Source organism: Magnolia sinica, chromosome 10 (genome assembly GCF_029962835.1).
Source record: "Magnolia sinica isolate HGM2019 chromosome 10, MsV1, whole genome shotgun sequence".
NCBI classification, from domain to species: domain Eukaryota; kingdom Viridiplantae; phylum Streptophyta; class Magnoliopsida; order Magnoliales; family Magnoliaceae; genus Magnolia; species Magnolia sinica.
The window spans coordinates 56,062,204-56,078,956 of NC_080582.1; the positions used below are offsets into that span (position 1 = coordinate 56,062,204).

The following is a 16,753-nucleotide window of genomic DNA, read 5'->3' on the forward strand; positions in this document are numbered from 1 at the left end:
CCTCTGCCTTGCTAGTTGGTCTTTGATCTCATCGACGATGCCCCGTATATGTTAAACCTCTTTCTTTGCGATATCTGCTCGACATATGGCGCTCTTGCCAGCGACGGATCAGCTAGATGCAACTCTAGCGGGTGCCATGAGCTTGGCACCATGGCCAATCCCACGCACATATCCAGAACGGGTGCCAAGCACCTCACTCAGGATCTCTAGCTCACTCCGCTGAGTACCATCGGGAGTGGGCTGACTGCATATGGCGTCCATCGCCGCCTGCAATGAAAACTTGAATTTTCATAACAAATAACATTATTATAATTCAATGCAATTAAATTTTACAATGTAACGATTTTTACCCAATTCTCGCTGGCTGTAGGATGTACCCAAGATCCCGTCGCTTGCTGAGAATGAGTCTCTCTGTAGAAGTTTACTGGTCCAGGCTCATGTCCAGTGACGGAATCTCGCTACACAATCAAAATGAGAATAGAGCTAATATAAATGCATGGAAAAATATATCAACTTAATAATAACCAGTAACTTCTTACCATGTCGCGATGAAGTTGTATAAATGACTTTGAACTAGCTATATGGTTCACTTCCAACTTTTCCCTATTCGCAGAATTTATTTTGTTCCTCTTCTGAATACATTATTCATAATACATTATTATTAATTGTGAATTTAATTGTTACCTTAAGATATCATAAATATATAAATACTACCTGAAAAGACTCAGACGAAAATCTCTCACAGAGTATCCGCCAATCGTCAATGGTCACGTGCGGCGGTGTGGTCAGTATGGCCTCCTCGAGGCTCCTGCACCGCTTGTACCGCTGGTGTAAATCACTGCGGTACTCCTAAAACCGCTCCTTGATTATGTCGTCGACGGCATGAGAAATGTACGGAACACTCAAATCTAAGATAAATTTATCTTGTAATTTTGTAAAGAATGGATTAAGGTAATAAACTTATTAAGAAAATAACTTAACCATAAATGAACTTTTACAAAACAAAATTTAATTTACTAAATTTTACCGTAAGGGGTTGACGGATGTGCTGCCGCACATTATCTGTCACGTCTGCCCAACGGGGGGTGGTGGTAAGGATCAGAGATCGACATAAGACACCGACCTCCGATGTAAACAACCTAGCATTGTCCCCAACAGGTCTAAGGCAGTCCTGTGGGAACTCTACTGTCACCCTACCCTCACGCGTAAGTCTTTTTAAAACTAACCCACGCGTGGGTCCACGTCCTCGTCGGCTGGTCGACGATGCTGTCAAAAAAGAAATATGTAAGTCTACTGTATTAATAGAATTCTTTACGAGAAATATATGTCTAGACTTACATGTAGTGCTCGGTGTATGAACGATTGAGGGATCAGACGCCTGTGATGCAACATGTGACGGCGATGCTATCTCCGCCGCATCACGGGTGGAAGGGGCAGATCCAGTGCGCGAATGACGTCTCCCACCTGGTGCCATCACTGGATATGTACGATGTACGAACTTATAAATTTATACACTGTCAGTACAAGTGGAATACACTAAAATATTATACAAGTAATGTTGATGGTAGAATGCATTTGTGCTTATGCTTAGAGAGATGATTAAAATATGATTAGACCATTACACTATAATGCACGTAGAATATAATAAAACTGTAAATATTAATCTATAACCTTTGAAAATTCCATTACACATTGTCATTCTATATTAAATACACATATTTCATTGTAATACGAAACAACTCTAAGGTAAACTATCCAAAGTACTCCCTGGTAAGTTATCGTACGCTGCAGAATTATATGTCAAGCTGTGTGAAGCACTTGACATTGTTACAGCCAACATGTTAGTCACAATAGGAGAAATTTGGTCTCTCGGGACTCCATTCAGATGTGCAAGTGACATAACTGCATCTTCGATACGAAGTTTTCCACGGTTATAATCCTTTGTCAGCTTCAGAATTTCTTTGAGATTGTTTAATTTGTCATCTGAGTCAACGTCGATATATTCCTCCCTACACTCATCGACCAGACTGGGTATCTCTTTGGCCCTACTAAAAGAAGATAGGGCCGAAAAGTCCATTCGCAACAGTTGATGAAGTATGCTGCGTGCTTCCGCTACGCTCCAGTTTGAGGGGGATATGATCAGAAATTGATTCAACTGCTAATGTGGATTATAAACAAGTCAATTAAAGGAATAAATCATGTCACGCCCCAAACCCGGAAATCGGATTCACAGGAATCATGATCGCCGAGTCCGGTGCCGACAGCCTCCGTAGTACCCCATTCTCAGCTCCTAATGTTCATACGCCAGATTTCGATCTTGGGATCCTATAAGGAGGATTTTTTTTTGTACATTTAACTCATAATAAGCATAACCACAAGATTACCCAATTCACAAAGGCAACATCATCATCACATATCCACTAATATAATCATTTGAGTACAATGCTGAAAGGGAAATACATAAATCAAAATCAAAGCTCCAGAAGACAACTGCACGCTCCAAGCTCAACGTTGCTGTAACTTAATAACACCTGCACGCATCTATCGTGCATAAGCTTATAGAAAGCTTAGAGGGTGGTGAAAGTGTGTGCACAAGGTAAGTGCCAAGTAAGCAGTATCAGAGTAATTAGAGTAAGCGAAAATACTGATAAACCCATAATGATACAATATCAGAAACACTAGCAAGATCATAAATCATACGAAATCAGAGTAAGAAGAATTATACTGGTATGCCCATGAGTCATAAGATATCAGAGTAAGCAGAATTATACTGGTATGCCCATGAGTCATAAGATATCAGAGTAAGCAGAATTATACTGGTATGCCCATGAGTCATACGATATCAGAGTACGCAATTCAGATTAGCCATATAAATGAGGAGTCAAAGAGAGCCAAATATCAGATACCGAGGGTACAAAGTAAGATGTAAATCCTGCTAAGTCCGTCTAGGCCATATAAATGCAGAAACATAGTAACCCGAAATGCTAAGTACTGCGGATGCAATGTAATATACGGTGCGAATGTAATGATCATGCTGGAGTATGAAGTCGGGATGATGGTATGTAGTATCGCAGACTATGGGGTCCACCACAAAGGACTTCTATCCAAACCAGTCCCATACCTAAATTTGGATAGTCAGACTCAATGTGGTAAACTCCTAATCTCAAGTTAGTTGCGCGCCCAACTGAAATCCTGGTCATGCGAAGGTACACGTAACAAATAGTTACGCACCACCAGCCCGAGTGGATAGTGAATGAATGAATGAATGAGTATGTAACTTCTGCTCAATAAGTCCACATATCAGTACGGTTCCTCTCTGGGATCATCATTGGGGTCTATTACACTCTAGCCAGCTTGCCGCCCCTATCCAAGTGCACAACTGGGTAAGTGGAGGAGACCTCACTATCCGCCTGCCAATATCAGGCCCGGCTCGTCGATAGCAGACCCATTCCTCGAGCTTGTCAGACTCAGCCTAGCATTGCCCCCTCCTCTCGGGCAGGTAAGGCCGCACCCTCTTCCAACCGACCACGACATAGTGGGAGACACGACCTAATGGTATACGGCCCTCATGCGCTCATGCATCCACTCGGTCTAGACGTTGGAACAACCTCTGGAACCAAGAGGGTTTAGGGGCTTTCACCCAGCGATATCTATAGCACCCCATGTAGAACAAATTTTCGGTGTCCCATCTGGCCATCCACGATATGCCTGTGGAGGCTATGACCCTGATGTCACTAGGGCGTATAGTAATTAGAATATAAGATGCATGAGTCATACAATCTAGTTATGCATCAATCTTGCGCATACCGTGCGCTCATGTGAGATAACCTCCGCCTATCAGGGAGTCTCATAACAACATGCTCAATGACATATACAAAGATCAACTACACCTCATAACAAACATGCAGATGATGCGTATGGGTAGATATCATGATGCTATGTTGTCACATACTCATAATTGGTATCAATAACCGGCATCGACAATCGACCTCGATAATATGGACATTTAACCAACATTGCCCCCGGGGAATAATGCTCATAGATCCTAACATATAGTGGACCCATGACCTCACACGAGGGCCAAATATACAACACCATGGGCCTCACTCAAGAGCTTAATACACATTACGATGGGCCTTTTACATGGGCCTAACATACATCACAATGGGCTCCATCGCCTGACCCTCAAATGCATCACAATGAGCCCTATAACATAGACCTCATATACATCATATCAGGCTTAAAACACAAGTCGAATATACATCGCAATGGCCCTCAACTACGAGTCGCATATACACCATATAGGTCTCGGCAATCGGGATCAATCGATAATCAAAATCGGTAAATCGGTCACGACAATCTGGATTGATTGATAATCAGAGTCGGCAAATCGGTCACGTCAATCGATAAATCGGCCACGACAATCGGGATCGATCGATAATCAGAATCGGTAAATCGGTCACGATAATCGGGATCGATCGATAATCATAATCGGTAAATCGGTCACGTCAATCGACAAATCGGCCACGACAATCAGGTTCGATCGATAATCAAAATCGGTAAATCGGTCTCGACAATCGGGTTCGACACGAATGGGCTTAACAAGGCCTAAGGGAAGGTCACAATGAGGACATCTAACTGTCATTGCCCATACATCATAATGGGCCTTACATACATCACATAAAGGCGGGCCCTGCACATATCAAATGGGCCCCAACGGATGGACAGTGTACTTGTTGTTCACACATTAAGGTGGGCCACATGAGTGGACGGCATAGATGAAACACATACAACATGGTGGGTCCTGCGATTACACAGCAGAAGGGCCCACCGTTCAACAAGCTAGATGGTGCAGAATTATACAACACATACATAGCGGTGGCCCCACGTCTCTCGTGGCTGGACGAAATAGATATTACACATACATCACGTCGAGCCCACGTCCCATGGACGGTGCAGATAAAACATGTACATCATATTGGGCCCATATGTACATCACATTGGGCCATATTTCATGGGCCCCAAACACATCCAGTGGGCCGCATCAATGGGCTGCATCACTTGGCCCTCAAATATACAACAGGTGGGCCCTACACCTGGGCCTCAAATATATCACGTAGGCCACGCGTCATGAACCTAATACACGTCACAATGGGTTGCACGATAAGGGCCTAATACACACATAATGGGCCTCGTCTACTTCAAGTCGGGCCTCATCATATGGGCCTCATAAACGCCAAGTGGGCCGCATCAATGGGCCTGATACTTTCCAAAAATGAATCATATTGAAAGATCATCTAAACCACACTCTAAATAGGGGTGGAGATGATGATTGGAAAATAATCTGGACCATACCACAAATAGCAGTGGTGATAATGTTTTTCGCAGCTTCAAATTTTCAGGGCCCACCATGGAGATTATTTTCTATCCAATCTGTTCATAAGGTCACAAGGGTCTGAACTAAGAAGAAAAACAAATTTCATATAAATCCAACACTTATGCATTCCAAAAAGGGTTTCAAATGGTAGGTGTTCAATCTTCTATTGTTTGCAGCGTGGTCCACCTGATGGAAAGCATGGATATAGAATAAATACATCAATGGTGGTGGTGGGGTCCATGTACATGGCCTACAAGCGTAAGACGAGCTCGTTAAATGAATGGGCTGTTCAGATATAACACTGGCGTCATGGTGCAGCCATCATTGTCCTAATGCATGGATGGTGTGAATGTACAAAACATCAAGGTGGGCTACATGTCCAACCTGATGGACGGTGTGAAAGCCACACGAGCAGGGCCCACTGTTCCAATGCACGGACGGTGTGGTTACAACACTAGATCATGGTGGGCCCCACCTGCCAAGTGGATGGACGTTTTGAATATAACAAATACCTCATGGTCAAACCACTACTGACGTCAATACAACAGCTATTAGCTGGTTGTGAGGTACATCAGCCCATCTGCTTCCATCTCCCATTCAGATGGACAGCTGGATATACAAGGCATATCTCAAGGTGGGCCCCACCCCCACACGTGCAGCACATGTGGGGTGGGTCCCACACCCAAAAAGGGACAGGTGGCGTAGAGAAAAACACATATATCATGGTGGCGTTCCACACGGCACCGTCCAAATGGACGATGCAGAATTAAAATAGATATATCAAGGTGGGCCTCATAGATGGACGGCAAGGGTGAAACAGGTGGGTTCAACGAAAGGCCCACCATCAGGTATATATTATATAATATAATATATAATATATATCTATATAATATACAATATAATATATATATTTAATATATGATATATATATATGTGTGTGTGTGTGTACACGTACACACATAATGGTGCAGCCACACATGTAGGGTGGGTCCCACCGTCCAATGCAATGGACGGTGCGGATAGGACACATAAAGGTGGGTTGCCACCGTCCACTGTCAGTGGACGGTGCAAAAGAAACACATACATCAGTGTGGGTCCCACGTGGGGCCCACCATAACGTTTATCTTCCATCCAACCCATTCATAAGGTCACCCGTACCTGGATGAAAGGGAAAAGCAAATTTCATTTTGATCCAAAACTCCTGTGGACCCAATAAGGGTTTTAAAGGCAGACGGTTCAATTCACACTGTTTCCTGTGATGTGGGCCATCTGAGCTTTGGATGGGCCTGAGTTTTGGAAGGGGCCCACGTCAAGCAGGGACCCACCTTATGAACGGCTTAGATGTCATACAAACCTCATGGTGGGGCCCACGGCTAGAGCCATGGGTACTGCTGCCATCAGTCTGCCCGCCAGTGTGCAGGCAGCGCTGCTGCCTTCTGACAGCGGCAACGTCAGTTGCTGCTGCATTTGTTTTTTTTTTTTAAAAATTTTTGCAGTACTTCACCTGTGGAGCCCGCATATGATGAATCCACTCCATCCATTGGTTTCTACTAATCAAGATGGACCAAACGAGTCCAATATTGGATATACTTCATTGTATAGAACCATCAGGGTGGGTTTTCAACGGTGAAACCCACAGTTTTCCAAGGGACGGCCTACCAGAAAGTTGGATTGGCCCCATTTTTCGGCTCAACGCCTAAAATGATCTAAGGAATGGAATGGACGGCTTGGATGGGCTCAATGCATCAAGGTCGGGCCTGTATGGGCGGTCCACCTAAAAGCTAAAAAAAGAAACAAAGTACACATTTTTTTTATACACCCACTGTCTGCTCACACTATAAGGTGGGCCCCACTTACAGATGTGTTGCCTAGGTGGGCCACCACAAGGTTGGATAATGTGGGTAAGACATATATCAATGTGGGGTCCATCTAAGTGGGCCACATGACCACACCATCACAAAGAGATAAGGAAAGAGAGAGTGGGAGAAAGAAGCACCCACCTTCAAAACTACTACTCCTTCTTCCGCACTAGGGCAATCTAGCTCCAAGGAGAAAGAATCAATGGTTGAGATTGGATTTTAGAGGTTGGATGATGGGGTATGAAGCTTCATGGTGGGTGGAAAAAAATGGAGGAAAGCTTGGACGTGAGTTGCTCTCATGGAGCTTGGGAGAATGAGAGAGAAATGAGGAAGAGAGATAGAGGTGATAGGTGAGAGATGTGAGTGATGGATAGGTGTACTTGATGGGTGGAGAGAGAGTGTGTGTTGACTTTAGAGGTTACTTGGGGATGGGTGTATGTACTTGACATGATGGGATGAAGTACTTGACACTTGATGCGATTGATGGGACATTCTCTTGGGATTGCAACGCGCGGCGTTTCTCTCGAAATGAACACGGGCCCACATCTCCTGGCTCGGGTATCATCTTGGCGCGTAAGATGCGGCATCGGAACCGTGGCGACGGCGCGGTCGTAGGGGTACAAGTCTTGGGTTTAGTCGACTCGGGTTGACGGCATGTGACGCAGAGTCGCGCGCAAATACCGGTTAAGGGTCGAAGGTTGTCGAAATTCGACCGAAAAAATCACGGAAGTCTACTGAACGGTACGGGTTGGGATACAGGTCTTACATATCATGACTTGTTATTTTCACGTATACATGTAATACAAAAATTATTCGAATTGAAAAATGACATGTAAATTATGTGAACATTTAATAATCGTCGTCTGTATCACTATCGCTTAGGATTATTTCTTCATCATCATCACTATCGCTGATCAGTATTTCCTCTTCATCGTCTGCAACGTCGACATCAATGAAACCGGTATCATCTCTAACAATGTCATGTATTATTGATGCATCAACATGATCAGGTGGCACATCATCTCTGTCCAATTGCACCACATCAATATCAACATTTGAATCAGTCCCTATATCCCCAGATGGCATGTCTTCTTGATATGCTTGTTTAACCCTAGACGTTTCATTTCTCCCATCCTCGCTATCTTCAACTTCTGGTACGGGAACGTCAAATACGTTCCTAGGCTTTATTTTTTGTACCACGTGCCAACAGCCGCCTAACTTGGTGTCAGCGAGGTAAAATACTTGTTCAACTTGGCTAGTAAGGACAAATGAGTCATCCTTAAACCACTTCCGAGATAAATTTACGCTCGTAAAGTAGTTGTCAGTCTGTATTCCCAACTTCTTATTTTCAATGTCCCACCAATCACATTTAAATAAGTACACCCGCTTTCTCTTACAATAACTCAGCTCAATAATATTTGTCAAAACACTATAAAAGTCAATTTCTATCTCCTCATGCGTTCCCTTCACAACCACCCTACTATTTGTGTGGTCATATACTTCTCACGTTCTTTAGTATGGAACCGAATCCTGTTTACAATATAACCTGTATATCTAGATACACGTCTATCGGGGCTACACGCCAGTGAATAAAGTGCATCAGACACATCCACAGAGTTGCTAGCGCGCAACGTCTTCATTTATTATCACGTACAGAATGTAATTATTTAGAGATTTTCTTAGGTTTAAATATTATGCAATATAATAAAATTCTAAGTGTGGTGAGATACAATGTGATATCTTACACGTTTTGCAAACCATTCTGGAAACTAATCTTGATGCATTCGATCATAATTTGTCGGGTATTGGGACTTCATCTCCTCAATGCGTTCACTACACATAATTAGCACGTCATCAGCAAGAAACATTAAGATCATCATATGTAGAGATACAATTATCGAGGAAAGACTTACTCTAAGTATGATTCTATTTCTTCATAGTTATGCAGCACATACCACCGTGCCTTTGCTAGATCCCCAAGGTCCATATCCTGAAATGTCAGGGTTCCTAAAGGACGGACGTTATGTGCGAATGCAGATATGAGTCCTTGTTCATGCTCCTGCCCTTCATCGACATTCTGATCTTCTCGGTTGAATCTAGTCTCTATGCCACGAAGATACATGGAGCAAAATGTCAGGCACTCATTATCAATGTATGCCTCTGCAATGGATCCCTCTGGATGTGCCTTATTCCTCACAAATCGTTTTAGTATGTGAAGGTATCTGTACATAAACTATATGTTAAAAAACATGGATATATGTAGTTTATGGAATAAATAAAAATTTTAATAGGTTCTACCACCCTTCGATCGGATATATCCAACGATATTGTATTGGGCCTGCAAGCTTCGCCTCGTGCGATAAGTGAATCGCTAGGTGTACCATAACATCGAAGAACGTAGGTGGAAATATTCTTTCAAGTTTGCAAAGGATTACGATAATTTTCCTCTCCAGTCGTTTAATAACCTCTACATTCAATAATTTCGAACACAAATCCTTAAAGAATATCCCTAACTCAATCAACGCCGCACTGATATCCTTACTTAGGAATCCACGAATCGCAACCGGTAGTAGACGTTGCAGAAAGACATGACAATCATGACTTTTCATTCCTAATACCTTACAGTTCGTAATGTTTACGTGCCGAGATATATTTGACGCATACCCATCGGAAAACTTCACCGATCTCAACCATTCACATAAACACTTCTTTTCTAATTTTGTCAATGTGTAGCTAGCTGCTAGTATAGTATATGAATTTCCATGTGGTTACAAGTGTAACTCTTTCCTTAAGCCCATTGGTTGTAGATCCAATCGAACCTTGAAACTGTATTTTATTTTTTTCTCTATGTTCATTAATGTTTCGAAAATATTGTCACATATATTCTTCTTAATATGCATGACATCCAAGTTGTGTCACAATTTTAGATCACTCCAATAGGGCAACTCAAAAAAAATGCTCTTCTTCCTCCAGTTATAGTCCAATATTGTACATTTCATTTTCTTCAAGTGCGATGCCTTACCAAATTTAACTTCTCCAATGTTACTCAGTTATTGTATCACATCTTTTCCAGATAGCTCTTTCGGGGGTGGCCTATGATCTTGTTTGCCATCAAAGATCATCGTCTTCCTGCGCCAACTTTGATCATTCGGAAGGAAGCGACGATGGCTCATATAACACGTTTTCTTACCATGCTTCAATGATAATGAACAAGTCTCAATACTACATGTAGGATAGGCCAACTTTCCTTTTGTGCTCCACCCAGACAAATTTCCATACGCAGGGAAGTCATTTATTGTCCATAAGACCACTGCATGCAATCAAAATATCTATCCTGCAAATGTATCATACGTCGTACACCTTAACTCCACAACTCATTTAACTCATCTACTAACGGTCGCAAATACACATCAATGTCATTCCCGGGTAACCTGGGTCCAGGAATAAGTAATGACATCATGAAAAATGACTCCTTCATATACAACCAAGGAGAAAAATTGTAGGGCATAAGTACCACTGGCCACATACTGTATGAGCTAATCATATTACCAAATGAATTAAAACCATCACTTGCAAGACCTAGTCAAACATTGCGAGAATCCTCTACAAACCAGTCATATTGCTTGTCAAAATTTTACCAGGCTTCAAAGTCTGCAGGGTGCCTCAGTGTACTATCATCATGAACGCGTTTCTCCTTATGCCACCTCATATCTTCAGCCATCTTGCGAGTCATAAATAATCTTTGCAATCTGGGAAGTACCTTAACACCTTTGTGGGATTTTCTTATGCTTGGCTTCGTTATACTTCCACCTAGACTCTCCGCATTCTGTACACTCTTCAACATTTTCAAGCTCTTTCCAATACAATAGACAATCATTTATACATGTATGAATGAGGATGTAACCAAGGCCTAAGTCTCGCATCAAGGATTTTACCTCATAATGGGACTTAGGCAATGTCTCACCGTCTGGTAATGCTTCTTTCAACAAGTCAAGCAACATGTCGAACGATTTATTACTCCAACGATTTATTGTCTTTAAATGAAGTAACCTTGTAAGAAAATTCAACTTAGAGAAGTTCTCACACCCCGGATAAAGTGGACATTGTGCATCCCTCAACAACCTACTAAACTTTTCTAATTCGACATTACCCATAGGAGGAATATCTTGGCTACTACTTGTCGCTGCAAAATCAATATCTGCAATTGTTCCCCTGAACACATCCCCTATGATTTCTTGCATTTTGTCAACATCTTCATCCTTGTCATCTGACACAATTGGGTCAGCAATTACTTTAGTGGCCTCAACTCTTTGGTGGAACTCTTCACCATGATGATCCACCAAGTGTAACCTTGGTCAATCCCAACTATGAACAAATCGTCTTCTAATTTGTCTAGAGTCTTATGTATCATGTTCATACATTTTCGACATGGACACCTAATTCTATTGCCTAAATCCACCCGATTACGCGCAAATTCCATGAACTGTTTTACCCCTTGTATATACTCTGGGCCAAACCTGTTCTTTGCTTGGATCTAACTCTTATCCATCTCTACAATGAAAAGATTAGAGTCAGTTTATGAAAATAAGTTTAAGATTATAGGTCTAGGTTATAGGGAAATTGGGTTTGGGTTCGAGTTCGGGTTCAGGTTTAGGTTTACGTTTAGGTTATAGGTTTATGTTTAGGTTATAGGTTATATGTTTAAGTTTAGGTTATAGGTTATAGGTTTTAGGTTTAAGTTATTGGTTATAGGTTTAGGTTTAGGTTATATGTTTAAATTATAGGTTATAGGTTTAGGAATCGGTTTAGGTTTAGGATATAGGTTTTAGGTTTAAGTTATAGGTTATAGGTTTAGGTTTAGGTTATATGTTTAAATTATAGGTTATAGGTTTAGGTTTAGGTTTAAGTAATATGTTTAAATTATAGGTTATAGGTTTAGGAATCGATTTAGGTTTAGGTTATAGGTTTAGGTTTAGTTTTAGGTTTATAAGTTATAGGTTATAGGTTATAGATTTAAGTTTAGGTTTATGTTCGGGTTTACGTTATAGGTTTTGGTTTTAGGTTTAGGAATTTGGGCTAATACATAAACACAGGTCTGTTCCAACAATTTCGAGCTTATACATAAACACGGGCTTATCCAAATGGCTAGGCTACTCATATTGCTGTCCATAGAAAATGGACAACTACTCATCATGGTCATAACAGCGGTTCCCACCTTTTAGAGACCCTCGCTCAATTAAATCCTAAATTAGTTACCCATCTAAGGTCGGATAGATTGTAATACTTTTATATTCCCATTTATTAGTCCACGCCGAAAATCCGGCAGCATCTCCCCATGCCTCTTCAGATAAGTTGAACTTACGTTACATTCTGATGCTAAATATATAAAGCAATGTAAAGATATTTGGCATTGGATACGAAACAGAAGAAACAGATCCAGAGAGAAACAAGGAGATGGACCGCGGATCAGGCATGAACATTTAAATAGATTATATGAAAGCATACTATCCATCTAACCTTGAACTGTCCAAAATGGGACAATTTGAGCAATTTCTATGCCACCAAAAACACACTTTATATATGTATGGCCCCATAGAAATCCTCAAATGGGTAACTAATTATCTAACTTACAAATCACAATTACAAGTCATAACTATAAACTAACTAATCACAATAATAATTTAAAACAAAAAAATGTAATATACAAGCTCATTAAGGTTTGCAAGGACCATTTTAGGCAAAGAGGCAATGGAACAATATGCACATTTTATCTTCATACTGAGAACAGAAATACAATGCCAAGTAAACAAACACTTCTAACTAACTTTTACGTGAAAGAAACTTGCTAGTTCATGAATCAGATGGGCCACACCATAGAAACCTTACGTAAGAAATATATAGCCACGATTGACTATTAATAGGCGGCTTGGTTTTTTATGACAAACCGAAAAAAAAAACAACAAACTTTGGTGAAAACTTATTAATTCTGGATGTTATGGCTTCTATTGCTCACATTAATTCATCTATTATTTAGTTAATTCTTGTTTCCTTGCTGATGCATATACATGGCACCTTACGTTATGGCATTGTAAAAAATAAAATGGAAAGGCTATAAAAATGCTTTTTCTATAATGCTGTTTGGGGCTTATTGTGATGTAAGGCTGACATCCGATCTATACATAAGGATGTTCCCTTCACATTCACTCTATATTAGTACATAGTGGGCTAGCCTTGTGGGGCATGGGTTTGGGCCCCTAACCTGGTTCGAAAGTCATGCAGATCTAAAATATGAGTGGTACCATAGGGAACAATTGAGATGGGGATGCCTACCATTAAAACCTTTCACATTATGTGGGGCCCAACGTGTTTAGTATATGCCATCTAATCCATTCATAAGATGTACCCCATATCCTTCAAAAAAAAGAAAAAAGAAAAAGAAAAAAAATGAGATGCGCCCCATCAGGATGCACTGACATTCCAAATACCAGGCCATTCTAAAACTTAGGTGGGCTTCACCATTTGATTTGAGATTTTCGGCATTATTTTACAGTGTGGTCCACTAGAGTTTTGGATGGACCAAATTCTAATGTGTTTAACATGTATTTTCACAACACAAAGTTCGTGGATCACCTACTCTTGCATTGCATCTTCGCTAGAGCCATGTGGGGAAGGTTCTTTGATTTGTTTTAGTGCACCTGGGTGATGCCTTCTCCAATCAATTCATTCTTCTTCGCATGGCACAGGAAGGCGGTGGCCAAAAAAGGAGAATTTTGCTCTCTGGTACTAGGTCTTTAGTCAGTTTGGTATAAGAGAACATATGCTTCCACAACCATCACCAATGCCCTCCTTCTCTTAAAGCTTATTGGAATGTTTAAGTAGATATAAACTTTTGGAAGTGGTGTCAAACTATCAATCTATTTTAAATGCACAATAACTTCAAAATTAGTTGTGCTCTGGCCTCGTGTTTGTTTTGTCTTGGGGTTGTATCTATGATTGTATTTTTAGTATAGATATCTTATGCATCCTTTATCAATAAAACAGTAACCTTTAAGAAGAGGTAACTTATAATCTCACTGGTGCAGGAGGCTGATGAAGAGGATTTTGATGACGAAGAAGAGGAGGTAAATGTAGACAAAATTTTAATATATTTTTATTATAAATATGTGGGTATATTGGTGGGAGTAACTGTTTCTGCACTTGTGCTTCTTAGTTTGCCACTGTTTTCAAGTTCAGGATGTACATATTAGTCATTTTGAAAATGTTAAATAATTAGTCATTTTGATGTAAAGTTGGTTTGCTTTCTTTGCATATCTTTCGTGCATTATGTTTTTGGCATTTCATTGATTATCTTTCAGTTTTTGTTTCTTAATTTTGAGTAGACAAATGGAGACAAAATAGAACTGAATACTGCTTGGCTGGAGGATTGATAAAACTACTGAAGCAGACATAAGCATAATCTTGGTCTGAAATGCTTGGTTCTATAGATTACAAGGTCTTTAAAGGTCCCTATTTGATGTGTGCTTGTGTTTTTTAGTTGGAAAAGCTTCATTCACTAAGTCATTCTTCCTTCACATTTTGCATCCACTCCAAAGCTTATGTTGGTTTGTCACAATTCTCTATTAGGTGGACATTTTGGGTTATGTTCTTCCATTAAGAGTTCATTTTCAGATGTTTAAATCAGTACTTGGTCATAGTTGTACTACAACTTTTATTGTCCATACTGCTAATGGTTAGATGGTATTTACTAATAAGAAATTTTGAATACTTATTCCTACGAGTTTGTGCCCTTGGATAAGCTCTGAAGTTAAAGAAGCGTTGGCTGGTTCTGCTAACTATGTTGGAGGCATGAGCTAGTGGCTATAATGAGAGTTGGAGGTTGATAGCTACAAGAGAGAGTCTCTTGTGTGCTAACATGTTATTCCTTATCCTTTCATCAGCATTGGAGGCCTCAGGTGGAGGTTAATATGTTAGTGTCTAAGCCACATGGCTATTCCCAGAACTTGTTAAATGACAATCACTCTGAGAGTATAGGGATAGAAGGAATCATGAACTCAAATGATGTCGGCTACCATAGATATTTTTGTAGGATTAGAATATTTTAAATGAAAGAAGCTTTAAGAAAGTCAGTTTGGTATAAGAGAACATATGCTTCCATAACCCATCTGCTATATGTGTCTCACTTAGATGAAGGGTTATGATTTTTACCTTTCGAGCTTTGAGGAAGAGAACGAGAGGAGTTTGAGTTGGAGCCCCGATCCCGAGTCCACGCCGAAAATTGGGTTCCCGATCACTGAGGAGAGAGAGAGAGAGAGGATGCGAGAGAGACTGAGAGAGGGAGAGGATGCGTGAGAGAGAGAGGGCCGAGAGAGACAGAGAGAGATAGAGGATGCACAAGAAAGGACCGAGAGAGACAGATAGAGAGATACAAGATGCGAGGAGTCGCTGACGGAGATGAACGGACGCGGATTTCCCAAGGAAGACGAAGTTTTGCACAAAATTTTGTGTGGGTCCTACTTAGTTGTTTGTGTGAAATCTAACCCCTCTATCCATTTTTTAAGCTCATTTTATGACGTGGGACCAAAATCTAGGAGGATCAAAAACTCAAATGGGCCACATGAGAGGAAACAGTGGATATTTAGTGACCACCGTTGAAATATTTATGTCTATAAAAGTTTTTGACGATATAATTTTTTTGGTTTTTTCACTCTATTTAAGTGAAAATGACCTTATAAATGGTTTAGATGCTGTAAACGGTTTAGATGGCATATATACAGCAAGGTAGAGCCTAGGAAGGTTTCAACGGTAGGCATTCCTTTCCCCACTGTTTCATCTCCTATGGCCCACTTGAGTTTTGGATCCTACTCATTTTTGGTAGAATATCTTAAAATGAGGTCAGAAAACAGATGGACGGCTTTGATTTCTCACAAACATCGTAACGGGACCCACCTAGAATCCTTGCGCCAGAACTACATGCGAAAGGCTTTTGCAGGAAATTCGCCCGAGACGGATTGGTTACTCCCGCTGGCACTGGCCCCGTGGCTAGTGGTCGGTACTCTGTGGGACCCACCATGATGTATGTATTTCATCCATTTTTACAGATCATTTTAGGGCTTTATACAAAAAAATATAGGGATACAAATCTTAGGTGGACCACACCACAGGAAAAAAAATAATGATTGGATATCTATCATTAAAATCCTCCTAAGGCCCACTGTTCTGTTTATTTGACATCCAATATGTTGATTAGGTCGTACAGACCCAGATGAAGGGAACCAATAAAAATTGGCCTGATCCAAAACTTTCATGGCCCCCAAAACATTTTTAATGTTCAACATTCATTCAACATTGTTTCCTGTAACTTGGTCCGCTTGAGATTGAGATATACCTCATTTTTTCTTTCATGCCATAAAATGATCTATAAAAATAGATGGATAGAATGGATGAAATACATATATCATGGTGGGGCCCACAGACCACCGACAACCAGCCAATTGCTGGTGGCAGGGGGAGTAGCCAA

The 16,753-nt window shown here is 40.8% G+C and overlaps 1 long non-coding RNA gene across 1 annotated transcript; it reads right to left on the reverse strand.

The window, feature by feature from the left end:
• Nucleotides 1-1,043: 1,043 nt before the first annotated feature.
• LOC131257482 (uncharacterized) lies at nt 1,044-15,645 on the reverse strand. The gene is made up of 3 exons (XR_009177438.1): nt 15,442-15,645; nt 1,339-1,498; nt 1,044-1,266 (listed from the first exon to the last, which is right to left on the reverse strand). It is a non-coding gene; the product is annotated as an uncharacterized LOC131257482 (long non-coding RNA).
• Between the last annotated feature and the right edge of the window lie 1,108 nt (nt 15,646-16,753).